We start from the raw sequence: 16076 nt of genomic DNA on the forward strand, positions 1-16076 counted from the left end.
AATTTTGGTCCGGTTGGCGCACTACCTTCTGTTCCCTTCATTAGGTTAGAGCGCAGCAAATAAGTTGAAATGAATCAGTTTATCAAAAAAAATACAATGCAAGTTGTGGTAATTTTTATTTCTTTGTCTTGCAATTACACTTTTTAGAAGGGAATCGTTGTAATGTTACTTTTATTTGTATTTATATTTTTTATCACTCTGTTGAATTTATAATATAAATACAAGTAAAGAAGTCTTACTGTTATAATTATTTCAAAATAATTGAAATGAACATATTAAAGAAAGGTAACTCCACTTGATTTCTATATGTACTACACATAATAAACGTGTTTCTATTCTATTTATGTAAAATGTCATTGAGCGAATAACAAAACAAAAATACACTCACTCATAACTATTTACTAGTGTATGAAAAAGGAGATGTGTTGTGATTGTAAATGAGACAACTGACAGCAAAAATGCAAACGAAGTGGATGTAAATAGTTAACTCTATTTCATATGAGATATATATATTAGATTTGTTTGCTAGTTCGGTTTGTGTTCGGCGACTGTGCTATGTCTTTTCATTTTTGCCATAGCGTTGTCAGTTTGTCTTATATTTATGAGTTTGAATATTAACATTATAAGTACAAGGCATTTGTATAGCGCATTATATAAAACTACATTTACTCTAAGCGTATGTTAAAACAAAAGTACACGAGTTCGTACATACACGAAATTACAAAGTTAAAAATATACCAAAATATGTTTAAAAGCATACAACTTCAAGTGAACTATAAAAAGTTAAGACTTCAGAAACTTGGTTAAAAATGAAATAAAAGAATTATTAATGTATAAATAAAAATTTGAAAACTTGGTATCTTAACTAAATATTTGTAAAATTGCGGAATTTTGCATTTAAAAGTTAGTTACTAAAATACTCCAACTTGTAAAGAATAAGAATAAAATTGTTATATAAAAAAACACAGAAGCATAGTTCAGACTAAAATGAACAAAATATTAAAAATCAACATCAGTCAAATACAACCAATCACAGTTCCAGGTGTTAAATATGACCGATCCACGAATGCAACTTTGAATACATGCGTCTTTAGACCTTTCTTAAATAGTTCTAGCGATTGTTCATTTCGAAGATTTGTTGAAAGGCTATTCCACAGAGTCCCGGCCGCCACATCGATCCTCCGTTCACCATACATTTTGGTCCGTGCATTTTTAGGCATCTCGATTAAAGAAGCATTTTTAGATATCGCAACGATCGTGCTGGTTTGTAAAATTGTATTAGTTCACTAAGATACGAAGGTGCAAGTCCATGCACGGCTTTGAATGTGTAAAGCAACAGTTTGTACTGGCATCAGAATTTAAATGGTTGACAATGAAGAATCATTAGAGTTAGAGTTTTATGTTCAAACTTCTTTTTGCGGGTTACTAGTCTGGCAGCTGTGTTCTGAATACGTTGAAGTTTTGATAGACTCGAGACATTCACACCATATATTAGAGCATTACTGTAATCAAGTCGCGACGTATCAAGAGAGCATTCACGAGTTTTGCAAGCGTACTCCGTTATATATGATCGAATCCGTCCTATGCTACGAATCTGATGGAAACAGGATTTGGTAACTGCATTTGTCTGTTGCTGCATGCTGACGGTTTGAATACCCTTTATGAACACGATATGAGGTATTTTTTAAATCTAAAGTGGTATTGAAACTCATAGATCGCTATGACGTAAAAGGAAAAGAGTGAGAAAAATTGTGGGAGAAAGAGAGAGAGAGAGAGAGATTGTGAAAAATAAGGTTAAAGAGAGAGTAAGTAAGACAGATCAGAGACCGACTAGGAGAGAGTAAGAGAGTACGAGAAGGTGCGAGCGAGAGTAAGATAGTATAATACGAGCAGATTACAGAGAATAATAGAGATGGTAAGAAAGAGCAACAGAGAGAAATGAAAAATTCTATTTAACCAATAAGCTTAACATTATAATAGTAGTTGATCTTGATTAACTGTTTTACTTATTTTCGCGGATTTTAATTTAGCCTTCATGTTTGAAACCTGTATTACATAGAGTTTTTACTTAAACAGCTGAAATAATAAGCTAGACATAATCAACGAATAAGTAATCATGTCCGAAATAGTCAGTCGACTTCTCAAACGAATATCTGCATTTTCTTTACGATATTGATATTTTTGGCGAAACTGTCTGTATTAAAATAGTAAATAAAAAATAAATGTACTCAATATGAACCTGTGCTCAGTGTTAGCCTTTTTTTTATATATATTTCGTCTATGTTCGTTGTTCGAAATGTTTCTCTCACAAACATGACACACTTTGCCTCTATATTATTGCATGATTTGTGATTTCGATAGGAAGTTCTTGGAGTCGTTTAATTTAAGAATAACACCAACGGAACAAATTATTCATCACTGGATGGGGATTTTGACAATAGAAATCTCTACAGTAATGCTCAAGGCCAGTATATTTGTAAGCGATATTTCACATCTTCCAGACATTCACTTCTTATTTGAACATGCATATGTCTTTTGAACATGAAATGACAAGCAACATATTGACTTTTCGAGCTTTTGTAAAATTGGTCCGGAATATATTAATATCAGTTTGTTCATGTTATCAAATTATAAACCAACATGTTTAGGGCAGTCACTTCCCGTTTTGAATAGTTCTTATAATAATTATAACCTATCATGGAATTTGTGTTAACATCGTAGAACTTATATGGTGAATAATAAGCAGGACATTGCGTGTAATTACATCTTACGTATTATATTTGCACTTCTTCTAACATGAATAATGCATTACACATATTTTTTTCCAGAAGAATAGATGTGTTTTATAACTAGGAACTACAATGTATCACATCTGTTGAAGACACGAACGTATCCATTTGAGGGTTATATTATAATAAAATATCGGAACTAATGAATAATTAACCTAAATTGCGTCGTATTCAAAATCGCTGAGGGAATAAGAACATTAAAGTTATATATACAATACCTAATCAGTGCAATCCCTAAATATTTTAAGCAGTAAACTATTTAAAAAGTTAAATAAAAAAAATACTGAAAACAAGAATGTGTCCAAAGTACACGGATGCCCCACTCCAACTATCATTTTCCATGTTCAATGGAACGTGAAATTGGATAAAAAAAATATAATTAGGCATTATTATTAGAAAGATAATATCATAGGGAACATGTGTACTAAGTTTCAAGTTGATTGGACTTCAACTTCATCAAAAACTACCTTGACCAAAAACTTTAACTTGAAACATGCACTTTCATTTTCTATGTTCAGTGGACCGTGAAATTGGGATCAAAAGTTTAATTTGGCTTTAAAATTAGAAAGATCATATCATAAGGAACATGTGTACTAAGTTTCAAATTGATTGGACTTCAAATTCATCAAAAACTACCTTGACAAAAACTTTAACTTGAAGCGGGACAGACGGACGAACGAACGAACAGACGGACGGACGGACGAACGGACGCACAGACCAGAAAACATAATGCCCCTCTACTATCGTAGGTGGGGCATTCAAAATCTCTGAGAAAAATTCAAATCGGAAAAACCCTAATCAAACGGCAAAAACATCAAACGAATAGATAACAAGTGTCATATTCCTCACTTGGTACAGGAACTGTTTTTGGTATAAAAAAAATGGCTGATTGAACCTGGTTTTATAGCTAGTTAAACCTCTCAATTGTATGACAGTCGCATCAAATTCCATCATATTGACAACGATGCGTGACAAATGTCTATTGTCTGGCGATATTTGAACAAACGAGTCTCTTATATATAGAATCCAGCCTGAAATAACTAATCCAATCAGTATTCTGTCACTAAAAGTTTAACATTTACTCAGTATTGCTGACAGGCAGAAACAAAAGACTTTTGAACTATTACGGAATGCTGGTGATCAAAAATATACAGGAAGATCAATAAGTAAACAAAACTTAAGCCAGTAAGCCAGTATAATGATGAATAGGAGTTATGCTAGGAAACGCCTATAAATAAACTCATCATAGATACCAGGACTAAATTTTGTATATACGCCAGACGCGCGTTTTGTCTTCAAAAGACTCATCAGTGACGCTCGAATCCAAAAAAGTTAAAAAGGCTAAATAAAGTACGAAGTTGAAGAGCATTAAGGACCAAAATTCCTAAAAGTTATGCCAAATACAGTTAAGGTAATCTATGTCTGAGGTAGAAAAGTCTTAGTTTTTCAAAAATTCACAATTTTGTAAACAGTTAATTTATAAATATAACCATATCTGATTCAATGATAATTCATGTCAGCACAAGTAGTGCTGACTACTGGGCTGGTGATACCCTTGGGGAAATAAATCTCCACCAGCAGTGGCATAATTAATAAATTCCTAAATCAACACATTAAAAACAGGACAAAATTATCAACAATAAGAGAGAATTAAGATTAAATGGATGATTGAAATCATAAAGATGATATATTTTAATATGCACCGCTTTTTCAAAATAATTTTGCTTTCAAGGGAACTTAAAAGCACCAAATTAAACAGAGAAACAAATTGACAGTTATATGAAAATTGAAAAGCACTATTCCTTTGCTTATTGGGTGCCTTGAAATTATGGCCATGTCGGAATATAATCCTGTTTAAGTCTTACAAAAATTGCTTGTCTGAAATGAAAGGAAAATCTATTGAGACTTCCAATATGCTTTTGTTTGCAAAGTGAAATCAACACGCCACCTTAAAATCCATGTTGACGAACGCCATTGATCTGTTGGATAGCAAACTGAATTATCTTTTCTCTGACAGGATTGTCTCGTACTGGTTTTAGGAACAAAGGTTTTTGATAATCCGTATCAGTTTTTTTTTTTTTTTTAAATGTGAATGTTGTCCTAGCTCCTTAGTAGTACAGTTCTATTGGTTCCTTGCATTTAAAACTTATTTCATACACAAATCTGCATTATGTACATTGTATCATAAACTACAGGGCAATTATTTATGGAAATAAAACCTCATCGTCGCATAGCGTGTATGTACTGGATAAACCCCTGTTTTTTTTCTAAAAAACAAAAGGTTGTTTATTTCGTCTGACGTGATGCAAGTTCTTTATGTGTTAAATGAACACACTGTTTCAGTATAAATGATTGCGGAAACTATTTGTTTAGCATCAATTGCCAATGTGTCAAAGCCTCCCCAAAAATGTGTTACCGTATCGATTAAAATAAACATTTAGTGCCAAAATCGGTAGACGGGTGTATTATTGTCTAAAAATCATTTATAACAGTTACTTTGCCAGGTTAAATATATCATTAACCCACTCTATTTCTTTTTATTTCAAAATCTAGTTGGTGCACTCTATTTACAAAAGACTGTCATTTTGTCTTTAGATATTAACGAATTAGTTTTTTGTTAAAGATTAAGCTACAACAAAAAAGTATATTAAAAACATAATTCATAATATTGATGGTTTATGAAGAGTCGTGTGGTACATTACAATACGTGAGGGATGACGGTAATATTTATGGTTTATGAAGAGTCGTGTGGTATGTTACAATACTTACAGAATGACTGTAATATTTATGGTTTATGAAGAGTCTTGTGGTATATTACAATACTTAAGGAATGACTGTAATATTCATGGTTTATGAAGAGTCGTGTGGTATATTACAATAAAAGTACATATATTTTGTTTCGAGGCAAAAGTTTTCTTTTAAACTAATTCACACCATACTGTTCGGAATGTCTCTGGTATTACAGTGAGCTCAACCTAATTGATATGGTCATATTTATAAATTAACTGTTCACAAAACTTTTAAAATTTTGAAATACCTAGGCTTTTCTATTTCAGGAATAGATTACCTTAGCTGTATTTGGCAAAACGTTTAGGAATTTTGGTCCTCAATGCTCTTTTACATCGTACTTCTTAGTCTTTTATAACTTTTTTGGATTCGAGCGTCACTGATGAGTCTTATGTAGAAGAAACTGGCGCCTGGCGTAAATTCTTAATTTAATTCTGGTATCTATGATGAGTTTATTATGAAACATCTGATGTCAATAATGTGCAAAGTTTGCTTCTTTGCTCTTTTCTTGGCTGAATTTAATCCAAGTTTACTTTGTGGTTCTAGATGGTTAGTGTTTTACTAGATTTAATTAATGATGTTTATTATCCTCCTCGAGTTTTAATATACTAAAGGGTATATAAGTATACAGAGAAGTAAAAAAAAACTATCTATGTTGTTTACACAGCCCCACACAGCTGATATAATTAAATTTCATTGTAAGAGGAATTAATGTTTTCCGTCTAAAACAGATCAAGCACAACAAAGTATTAATTTTATGGATAAAACGTGCACATTTTACGACTAATCATCATGTTAAATACACATTATAAAAATTAAAAGAAGCGGTGATTGTGTGTTTATGCTATACAGTGTTTTTCTAATGTATTGCCTTTTTGCAATTTAATTCATTCGCGTTATTACATAAGACCATTATTTCATAATAAAGTATTCATTTAGTAATTACGTACTCGCTGATATTCCTTTGATGTATTTTTTAGTTAAAACACAGAAATTGCATAGTTGATTATGTAATTATTAGATTTGAAGAAAATAATTGAATTAAGAAACATTTTTCGAATACCCTTCCAGTACTGAGATATGTGTGGATCGAGCGTCACTGATGAGGCTTTTTGGTTGAAACGCGCGTCTGGCTTAAATACACAATGTAATCCAGGGCCCAGTTTCACGAAGCTGTCTTAGGACTAAGACATGTCTTAGGATGGTCTTACGACATATCTTAGTCCTAAGTGGGTTTCACAAAGCGGTCCTAAATTAGGACACCTCTTAAAGTTGGTCATAAAGTTAGGACAACGCGAGAGGTGTCTTGTGATGGTCTTAGGATAGTTATACGTTTATTTATATAAATTACACTCATTTTTTATATCAATTTTGAAAAAAAAATATCTTATTATTATCTAATTATCTATTCTCCTGTTCCTGCTTAAAACATATATACATTAACGGATTATCAGGATTTGTCAACAATGAAAATTCGATGTATTGATATAAAAATTGCACGATTTTATCTCTTAACCTTTTATAACCAATAAAGTCGAAATTGAATTCAACTCACTTGTACCAAAACAATGTCATAATTTTATATTCTTTTTTCTTAATTTTGCATTGAAAATTTCATATTTATATTGATGTATTGTTTAAAGATAATTTATATATAAATTACTTTTATTTTTTTATATTTATTTTCAAATTATGTCATTATATTAATCAATACGTTTAGAATAATTTATGGTAAGACATACTACATTTACATGATTTTTTTCCGTAGATCATATTTTTATTTGAAAATTTAAAGAACTTGCGACAGGTTTAGGATGTCTTAGCTAAGATGATCCTAAGACAGCTTCGAGACGAGGTCCGAGATATGTCCTAGGATAGTCATAAGAGGATCATAAGACGAGTCCTAAGATATGTCTTATGACATGTCTTAGGATAGTTTCGTGAAACCGGCCCCTGGTATCTATGATGAGTTTATTTGATTCTTGAAACTTTAAATTATTAAAATATTTGTTTTTCTTCTCAACAGTGGACGGTTTAGAATTTTAACTATGTTATAGATGCCTGACTAATGTGTCCATAAACAACGGATAATTATAGCAGAATACTCATTGTGATGGAAAAGTTTCAGAGATTGTACAGTCTGGTGCTCCTATCGTTCGGTAGGTAAATACATTAGCCCTGTACGTTTCAAATGTAAAATGTTATCCTTCTCTCGAAAACGTACGTATATAAATTGGAGCTTTTCCGAGAACATACTTTAGAACTTCGTGTAAGGTTCATGTGGATCCTATGGCTAAAATGGCCGTATTTTCACCTCAAAATTTACTCTGAGTACAGACAAACCTGCGCATCTGTAAAAAATTTCAGGCATAGCATGCCCTAGATAAATACATTTCAAATATGTTTTATGTTTTAGAAAAATAAAAACTTACCAGGATTTTGCCGTGCACTTTTTTTCATTCCTCCAGAAGGTGCCAAAATAAACTAAGTTGGGAAACAGGTTTGAGAACTTCCCCAAAGGTAATAATTGAAGTGAGCTGTATTTCTTGACATAGACATGAGATGAACAATAGATACCTGATAATAATTGGTTATTTAAACTGTGTACCTGAGTGGACCATATCAAGGTAAACTCAACTGTTTGTTAATTTTATCATCTTCTGCAGGGACGAAAAAAAGTGTACGGCAAAATCCAGTTAAGTTATGAATTTTCTAAATCATACAATGCATTTCAATTATATTTATCTAGAGCATGCTATGGCTTAAAACTTTTTCGAATGCACAGGTTTGCCTGTACTGAGAGTAAATTTTGAGGTGCACATGAACCTTATATGATCCCAAAATTTTAGCTTGATCTGGTTTTCTAATGAACAGCTCGAACCAGGTAAACTATAGATGTTGATACCTTTTACGGAATAAGTCGACAACGTTGTGAAATACTTTGTAACGTTTCCTCATTTGATGATTTGTGTAATTTCGTGAAAGTGAAAGACATTTGTGTTGCCCAAAATGTAAACAATCATCGTAAAAAGTATGGAAGCCCGGCACCAAAGAAGCCGTGTATGTTTGATATTTATAACTTTGGATTGTTAAAAGTAATAAAGAAATATCTACGCCAAATTAAAACAGCATACTCTAAATAATATCTGATTGAAACGGAGACCTGAGCTGTTTGTATATCACGAGAAACTATAGTCTGTTTTTTTTCAACTTTCACTATACTGTTAGACTCGGGGGAAGTGTGTTATTTTTACGAGAATCACCAGAGAGTTGAGGCAATGATTGTTGGAGACACTACAACCTTAGACTACATCACACTGCAGTTAAATATGCCACCTTCATTTTTTTGCTATATAATTCAGATAGAACTAGTAACTACCGTGCAACAAAAAATATAAAAAAAATGAAAAAATAATTTGAAGGCATTTCTTTTTGCTTCAAGAAAACAGTATCATTAGACTCAGATTCAACACAGCTGTATTTGTTTGATAAATTCGTGTTCATGAAGTGCCCTCCTTTTTGATAATATAAACAAGTATTTGTTTGTCCTTATATTGGATGAATGGCTCAGATTAAAGAATACTTTTTAAATCATGTGCACTTTTAAAAAGAGACCACAAAAACAACTCAATTCCAAAATAATGACCAAATAAACAAAGATACTGCTACAGACAAAAAATACTTCATTTAATGTATATCGATACACTATAATTTATCAGTTAGCCAGTAGATAATGGTAGTATGTTAATGAGACATGATTAGCAATCCAACAAATATATAGCTCTCAGCAAGTGAAAACAAAGCCAAGTTTTAATATGTTATAACAAGAAAATGTGGGCTTTTAGATTTTAAGATTTAAAGATTTTTATAACATATATGCTATAAATCTTGAGATAAAATTATTATAATTTCTTTTAAGAGTTAATACCAGCCGCTGTACAAAACGCAAAAGAATTAAGAAAAGATGATGATGCTATTTGATTTTTCAATTATTTGTAAGTAATACTATGTTTTATATTAATATTTTTGTCAATACATGTATCAAATATTTACTATATTAAAAGCAAGTCCCCAGTGCAAAAAACACAACATTTAAAGGTGTCCATTTTTTTCAATTATTCTGTCACAAGAGTGATTTATGTCAATGGTTAATTGGTGTTTATTGCCACTTTCAGCGTTATGTACTATTTCCTAGTAGTCGGTTTTTTATTGGTTGAGTGAGAAAATAATGCTTGTAGAGAACCAAGATCCAAGATAGTACAACTGACAAGCTAAGTCAATTAAGATTGTAGTCAAACTGACAGGCTAAGTGTGTGCTTCGAAATTCACAACCTTTTTGTTGACAGGATAGTGATAGAGGAGTTATTTACTTAACACCATTCACCAACTGAAACCAATACCAATGAAACAGTAACACAACAATGTGGCATAGAAAAACATACAGTCTTTATAAATAGCACAAGTTAAATACAAAACAAATGCTGAGTTATAGTTTTCTTACTTTAGTTTGCGTCAAACAAATGTTATAAAATGAATAGGTACACAATGATTATTACCACAAAACACAGATCATGTTCTGTTGGTTTAATTATCTTCCTCTTGTTTTTTTTATGAGATTGAAGTCCAATCAATTTGAAATATAGTTCACATGTTCCCTATGATATGATCTTTCTAATTTTAATGCAAAAATAGATTTTGACCCCAATTTCACGATCCACTGAACATACATGTAGAAAATGATAGTGTGAGTGAGTCATTAATGTACTATGGACACATTCTTGTTAGATTTGTATTGTTAAGTTGCTTCATTACTGATATATTATATCATTTAACCCATAATTGATTATTTTTTTTATATTTTCATATGGTTATTGTCCGTCCTTTTTGTGACCTGTATATGTGAACACACAATCATGCACATAAAAAAACTCATATACATTTTTGAAAGTCATTTAATACATATGAATTATTTCAATTGAGTATTTTAATTATTTTTGAAGTAGAATGGATAATTATCCTTGCCTAGTTGGACTAGGCTCTACTGATATGATAGATATGCTAATGTCTAACTTGGATATCTTGATTAGGTTGGAAAATGTATCAGGTAGGTGGTTATTCATACATATCATGAAACAAATATGTAATAGAAAAACCATTGAAATTAGTCATATGCTGTTGAGAAAGTAACCAAAACACATGATCATATAATCCAAATTAAAAACAATTTGATAGTAATATTTAAATAAATAACTTTAAATGGCCTTATATTTAACAATTACTAAGTAGATGTATTCATGTATGTTGTTGAATTACGAGTTTTTACTAGTTCATTTGACTGGACAAAAACCTGATCAATATGTCAGGTTTTACAAATCAGACTAGACAAATTGCAAGAAAGCAATTATGGTAGAGTCACAGTTGAAAACACATACATTCTATAAAAACAGATAACAGCTACTTATTACATTTTTTTTAATCCATTTGATATTTGTTATCTTGATTTTTAACTACCAGTAAGCTTTATATATACTAGAACACACCCGTGATATCGCGGGTCCGTGACTGAATTAAAGTATATAACTATGCGCAAGCCTTATTTTAGTATTAGTATTGTCATCTGATAAAGTCATGCCGTTTATAAGATGCACAGTTTTCCGTCTGCTTTCAAATCTTTCTGTTTGAACCCGTCGAACTGGAACTTATCAATTATTGGTAATATTAATTATTTGGAAAACAAAAGGTCCTGGAATGGAGTATTTTTAATCAACAGCATTGTCCTATATTAGTTATCAATAAAGTTGAATTCTTTAATTCGCTGTTTTATGAATTGCCGGGTAACAAATTGAAAACTTTACCTATAGGTCTTATTTTTAGCCCAGATTTTTAGTATTCGTATTGTTATCTTAGAAAGTCTTACTGATTAAAATACTACAATAGGTAAGAATTTGACCTGTGATTATGACCCGTGTATATAGCATATTAATCCTGAATACACCGTTTGTTGGTGCGCCTGTCAGAATCGGAACGTACAGATAAGGTAATAGGTAACAGGTGAATATACTATTGGTATCGGTATCGGACTCGACCCGGAACTTCTTAATCAATGGCAATATTAATTACGTGGAAAACAAAAGGGCCTGGAGTGGTGTAATTTTTAATCTTCACCTTTGTACTATATTAGTTATATATAAAGTTGAATTCTTTGATTCGTCGTTTTAACGTGATGACGGCTGACAAATTGGACCTCGTAATTTTAGTATTATAGATTTAAATATAGGGACAACTGAACAGCACACACTAATATCAACAATTTTATTTTTGGTATTTTGTGTTTTTTTTCAGATGTAGGAGTAAAAGAAACAACATTGAAAAAAGAATGAAAGTCATCATTTTAATAACATTTAACTTGAAATTGAAATAAATCTATTTTTTCTTTATTACGTATTTCAAATATGAGCATTGGGATAAGCTTCTATGAAACAGCAAGCCAACAGCACACTCCAAATAGCTATCTATTGAAGGTCTACTAAAACTTCATGCAAAAATGAAATTTGTGGTTTTTCAATATAAATTAAATTAAAAGTTAGCAACTCTTTGATGCTTTGGTGCAACTTGCACGGTTTCAGATGTATAGCTTCAGAACTTGTTTATGAATGAATTATTTATTCCACATTTAAGATGGATATATCAGTATACAAAGAATGAGATGTGGTATAATTGCCAATATGTCAACTGATTTTATATGTTTTGAAATATCTTCTACTCTTGTCTCGTTATGTCTTTCATCCCACTTCATATTGACTTCCCTCTGTGTAATTATTTTAGTTTCGATGGTGACTGAGTGATACTACATTACATATGTCATTTTTCTTTAATTTCTTGTATGTTTTTATTAAATAGTTTTCTTTTAAAGAGTCATTGCATTTAAAATGATATGCATTGCTCAGAAGTTTCCTTGGTATGAAATATTGTTATTTTCTGAATTTCAGTTTTTGCTGATATATGACATATATGATGTTGGGCTACTGCCACAATCTTGTTCATGCTCTTTACTGTCCTGAAACAATCTAATAATTATTTAAAAGTGATTCATTATATGTATTATATTAGATTACTTAGGTATATTAAAAGGGCAATATGCCAATTATTTAGTCTTATTGCCATAGGACCGAAAAGAACAGATTACTCCAGAGAAGAAAATGCGCCAAAGGGGGAGATAATGTCCTAAAAAAAAATCTACCGTACCGATGACAAGAAATAATGCCATTGTTTTACCAGGCAATAAGTATGCTTCGATTTGGTGTACACAAATAATCAGTTTCTGTTAAATTAGCGAAAGCTGCAGAGTCACTGAACCTGATGTGTGCAACGATAAAACTGAACACATATACATATTGATTCAGTTGTTTTCTATTTACTATTATATTATTTAACGTTTTTGTTGAATATGTCTAGCTTATTATTCCAACGTTAGCATTTTTTGTAATACAGATATCAAATATACAGCACCCCCCCCCCCCCCCCCCCCCCCCACCTCCTTCAAAAAAAAACCGTTCACCATGAGCGACTACAATAAGCTTTATTTGATAGGTTCAATGGTATTTTTCAATTGTTACATTTTCCCCTATTTCTCTTTATCATTTATATTTAAAACAAAATGCTGAATAAAATTATAGAATAAAGGGTAAAATATAAAAATTAAATTGTAATTTGGGACAAATCAAAGAATTGAAGATCTTTTCGGATGCATAAAATGTCTCTTAGTTTGTTTCCAAAATAAGAACAATAATAAAAAAATAAATATCACTCAGCCGGTCCTATCACTTATTCCGTCGGATTATCCATTACTTTCTTCACACACTTTCCTTCCAGTCATCTCTGTCTTCAATTCCCTGGCTCTCCCTTTTACTTTTTATTCTCTTGTGCTGTTCCTGATCAATATATCTCAATGTCGCTCTGGTATACTCTTCAATCACTAACTCATTTCCCTCTTCTCTTCTCTACACTCTCACAATCTCTCTCATACTTTCGCTTTCTTCAAGTATTCTACTATGTTTTATGAATGTGACCTATCGAATTAGACTATTTACCGGATGTGTTATAACATGAGCAACACGATGGGTGCCACCAGTGGAGCAGGATCTGATTACCCTGATATCCCCCCAGTTTTTGGTGGGGTTCGTGTTGCTTATTTTTTATTTTTATGCTGTGTCATGTGTACTTTTGTTTGTCTGTTTGTCTTTTTTTCATTTTTAGCCATGGCGTTGTCAGTCTATTTTAAATTAATGAGTTTGACTGTCTCTCTGGTATCTTTCGTTGCTCTTTTTTGTTTACTCTTACACATACACACACACTCTCTTTCATTGTTTCTCACTCTCTATTTCATTTTTTCTCACTCTGTCTCATCCTTTCTCATTCACGAATACTCTTACTCTGTTATTCTCTCTCACCCCTGTCTAACTTAATCTCTCTGCCACCTTCTCTTACTTTCTCACCCTTTTTTCAACCACGCCCTCTCATTCTCTTTCTGTCACCTTTTCTCACTCTCTTACATTCTCTGTCTTCCTCTCTCACTCTTTCACACTCTCTTCCATTCTTTTGCACTCTCTCTGTCACTTTATGTCACCTTATGTCACCCTCTGTCACCCTGTCTCCCTCTCTCGCCCTGCCTCACTCTCTTTGTCACCTTTCTCATCATCTCTCACCCTTTCTTATCCACTATCATCCTTTCTGTCACCCTATCTCAACCTGTTTTACCCTATCTCATCCTGTCTCACTCTCTCTAACCCTATCTCATCCTCTCTCCTCCTCTTTCATCCCTCTCTCGCCCTCTTTCACCCTGTCTCACTTTCTCTCATCTTTTCTCATCTTTTCTAACCCTCTTTCATCCATTATCATCTTTTCTCTCACTCTCTCTTATATAAACTCTTTCACCCTATCACTCCCTCTCTCTCACCTCCTTCTTTCCGATATCTGTCATACACTCGCATTAAAGAGAGAAGGAGAAATGATAATCAGACAGTAACAGAAACTAATAAATAAAGAAAGATTGAAAGAAAAATAAAGAGAAAGAAAAGAGAAACATTGAAAGAATGAGATAACGATAGTGAGAGAAAAAAAGACAAGGAAGTAACGGTATGCATATGGTTTGGTATCTATTTCGAGTTGCTTTTTTAATTGAAAATCTTATTACATCTCGGTGAAATTCATATGTTACAAGGTATATGCTTGACAATAATTTTTTAATGGTGTTCTTATATAAGAAACAACACAACAACTCCAATCCACAAATAAATATATTATATATTTTGAACTGAATGTCAATAACTTCAAGGTACTTGTGTCCTCTCAGTTAGTAACACTTGAGATATTTATCTGATTTATTTGTTGTTGTTATTTTGACAGAATTAAAAAAGGAAGTCCGTCTAGTAAAATTCCAGAGTTATTTCCGTGAAAATGTCACATTTGAAGATATAAATATAGACTTATAACTGATATCAATAATATCGGCGGAAATTTCTATTAAACGTTAAGTAATTAATAGAAGACTTTCAGAAGACAACACGAACTGTTATAAACCTTGTAAATAAAATCAAGAATAGTTCAACATTATATGTGTTACACACAAATACTTATAGCCCTCTAACATGTCTAACTAAGAGTCATTTTTATATTCGTGTATATCAACATTCCCAATGTTGTAAGACTAGTACTATAGTAAATACGACTAAAGTAGTAAGTTTGATAATATAAATTACCACCAAGGACAATTTTAAGGCATGATGCTGGTCAAATAAAAGAAATTGATAAAAAAAGTCAGACAAAGATGGAAATTGTCAATAATAGACTTATCATTTGTTTATGTGTAACATATTTGTTTTTCGTTCATTTTTTTTTATATAAATAAGGCCGTTAGTTTTGAATTGTTTTACATTGTCTTATCGGGGCCTTTTATAGCTGACTATGCGGTATGGGCTTTGCTCATTGTTGAAGGCCGTACGGTGACCTAGAGTGGTTAATGTCTGTGTCATTTTGGTTTCTTGTGAACAGTTGTCTCATTGGCAATCATACCACATCTTCTTTTTTATACAATCAACATAATCTCAATGTTATCCAGAAACGGATTGGTGATTGTATCATACATGTATGTGATAAGAAAATAAATCCAATCTCCTATTTATCATTCCACGTAAATATCTATACATCTACAGCTACATTTGAATGTTATATCTGAGTGAAAAAAAAAATCAGGAAAACATATTCTGTAAAATATGTTACAAGTATCTATATGTTGTGGATTAAAATATGAAATATCTAGAAAATGTTGAACTGCAATTGAATGATAAGGTTGGGAGTTTTTTTTAAGAAGAACATGTTCTCAGTATTAACTAATTTTTCTTACTCGTAACATAAACCTATCAGAGTTATAAAAACAACAAGAAAAAGAGCATTTCATCCCTTTACTCGTTACGTGCATACATGTTCATGATGTGAGGACCT

The 16076-nt window shown here is 31.8% G+C and overlaps 1 long non-coding RNA gene across 1 annotated transcript; it reads left to right on the plus strand.

The window, feature by feature from the left end:
- Window positions 1-7636: 7636 nt before the first annotated feature.
- Window positions 7637-10680, plus strand: LOC139498400 (uncharacterized). Its single transcript, XR_011657923.1, has 3 exons — window positions 7637-7735; window positions 9496-9571; window positions 10580-10680. It is a non-coding gene; the product is annotated as an uncharacterized lncRNA (long non-coding RNA).
- Window positions 10681-16076: the final 5396 nt, after the last annotated feature.

The sequence above is a fragment of the Mytilus edulis genome, chromosome 12, assembly GCF_963676685.1.
Source record: "Mytilus edulis chromosome 12, xbMytEdul2.2, whole genome shotgun sequence".
In the NCBI taxonomy this organism is placed as follows: Eukaryota; Metazoa; Mollusca; class Bivalvia; order Mytilida; family Mytilidae; genus Mytilus; species Mytilus edulis.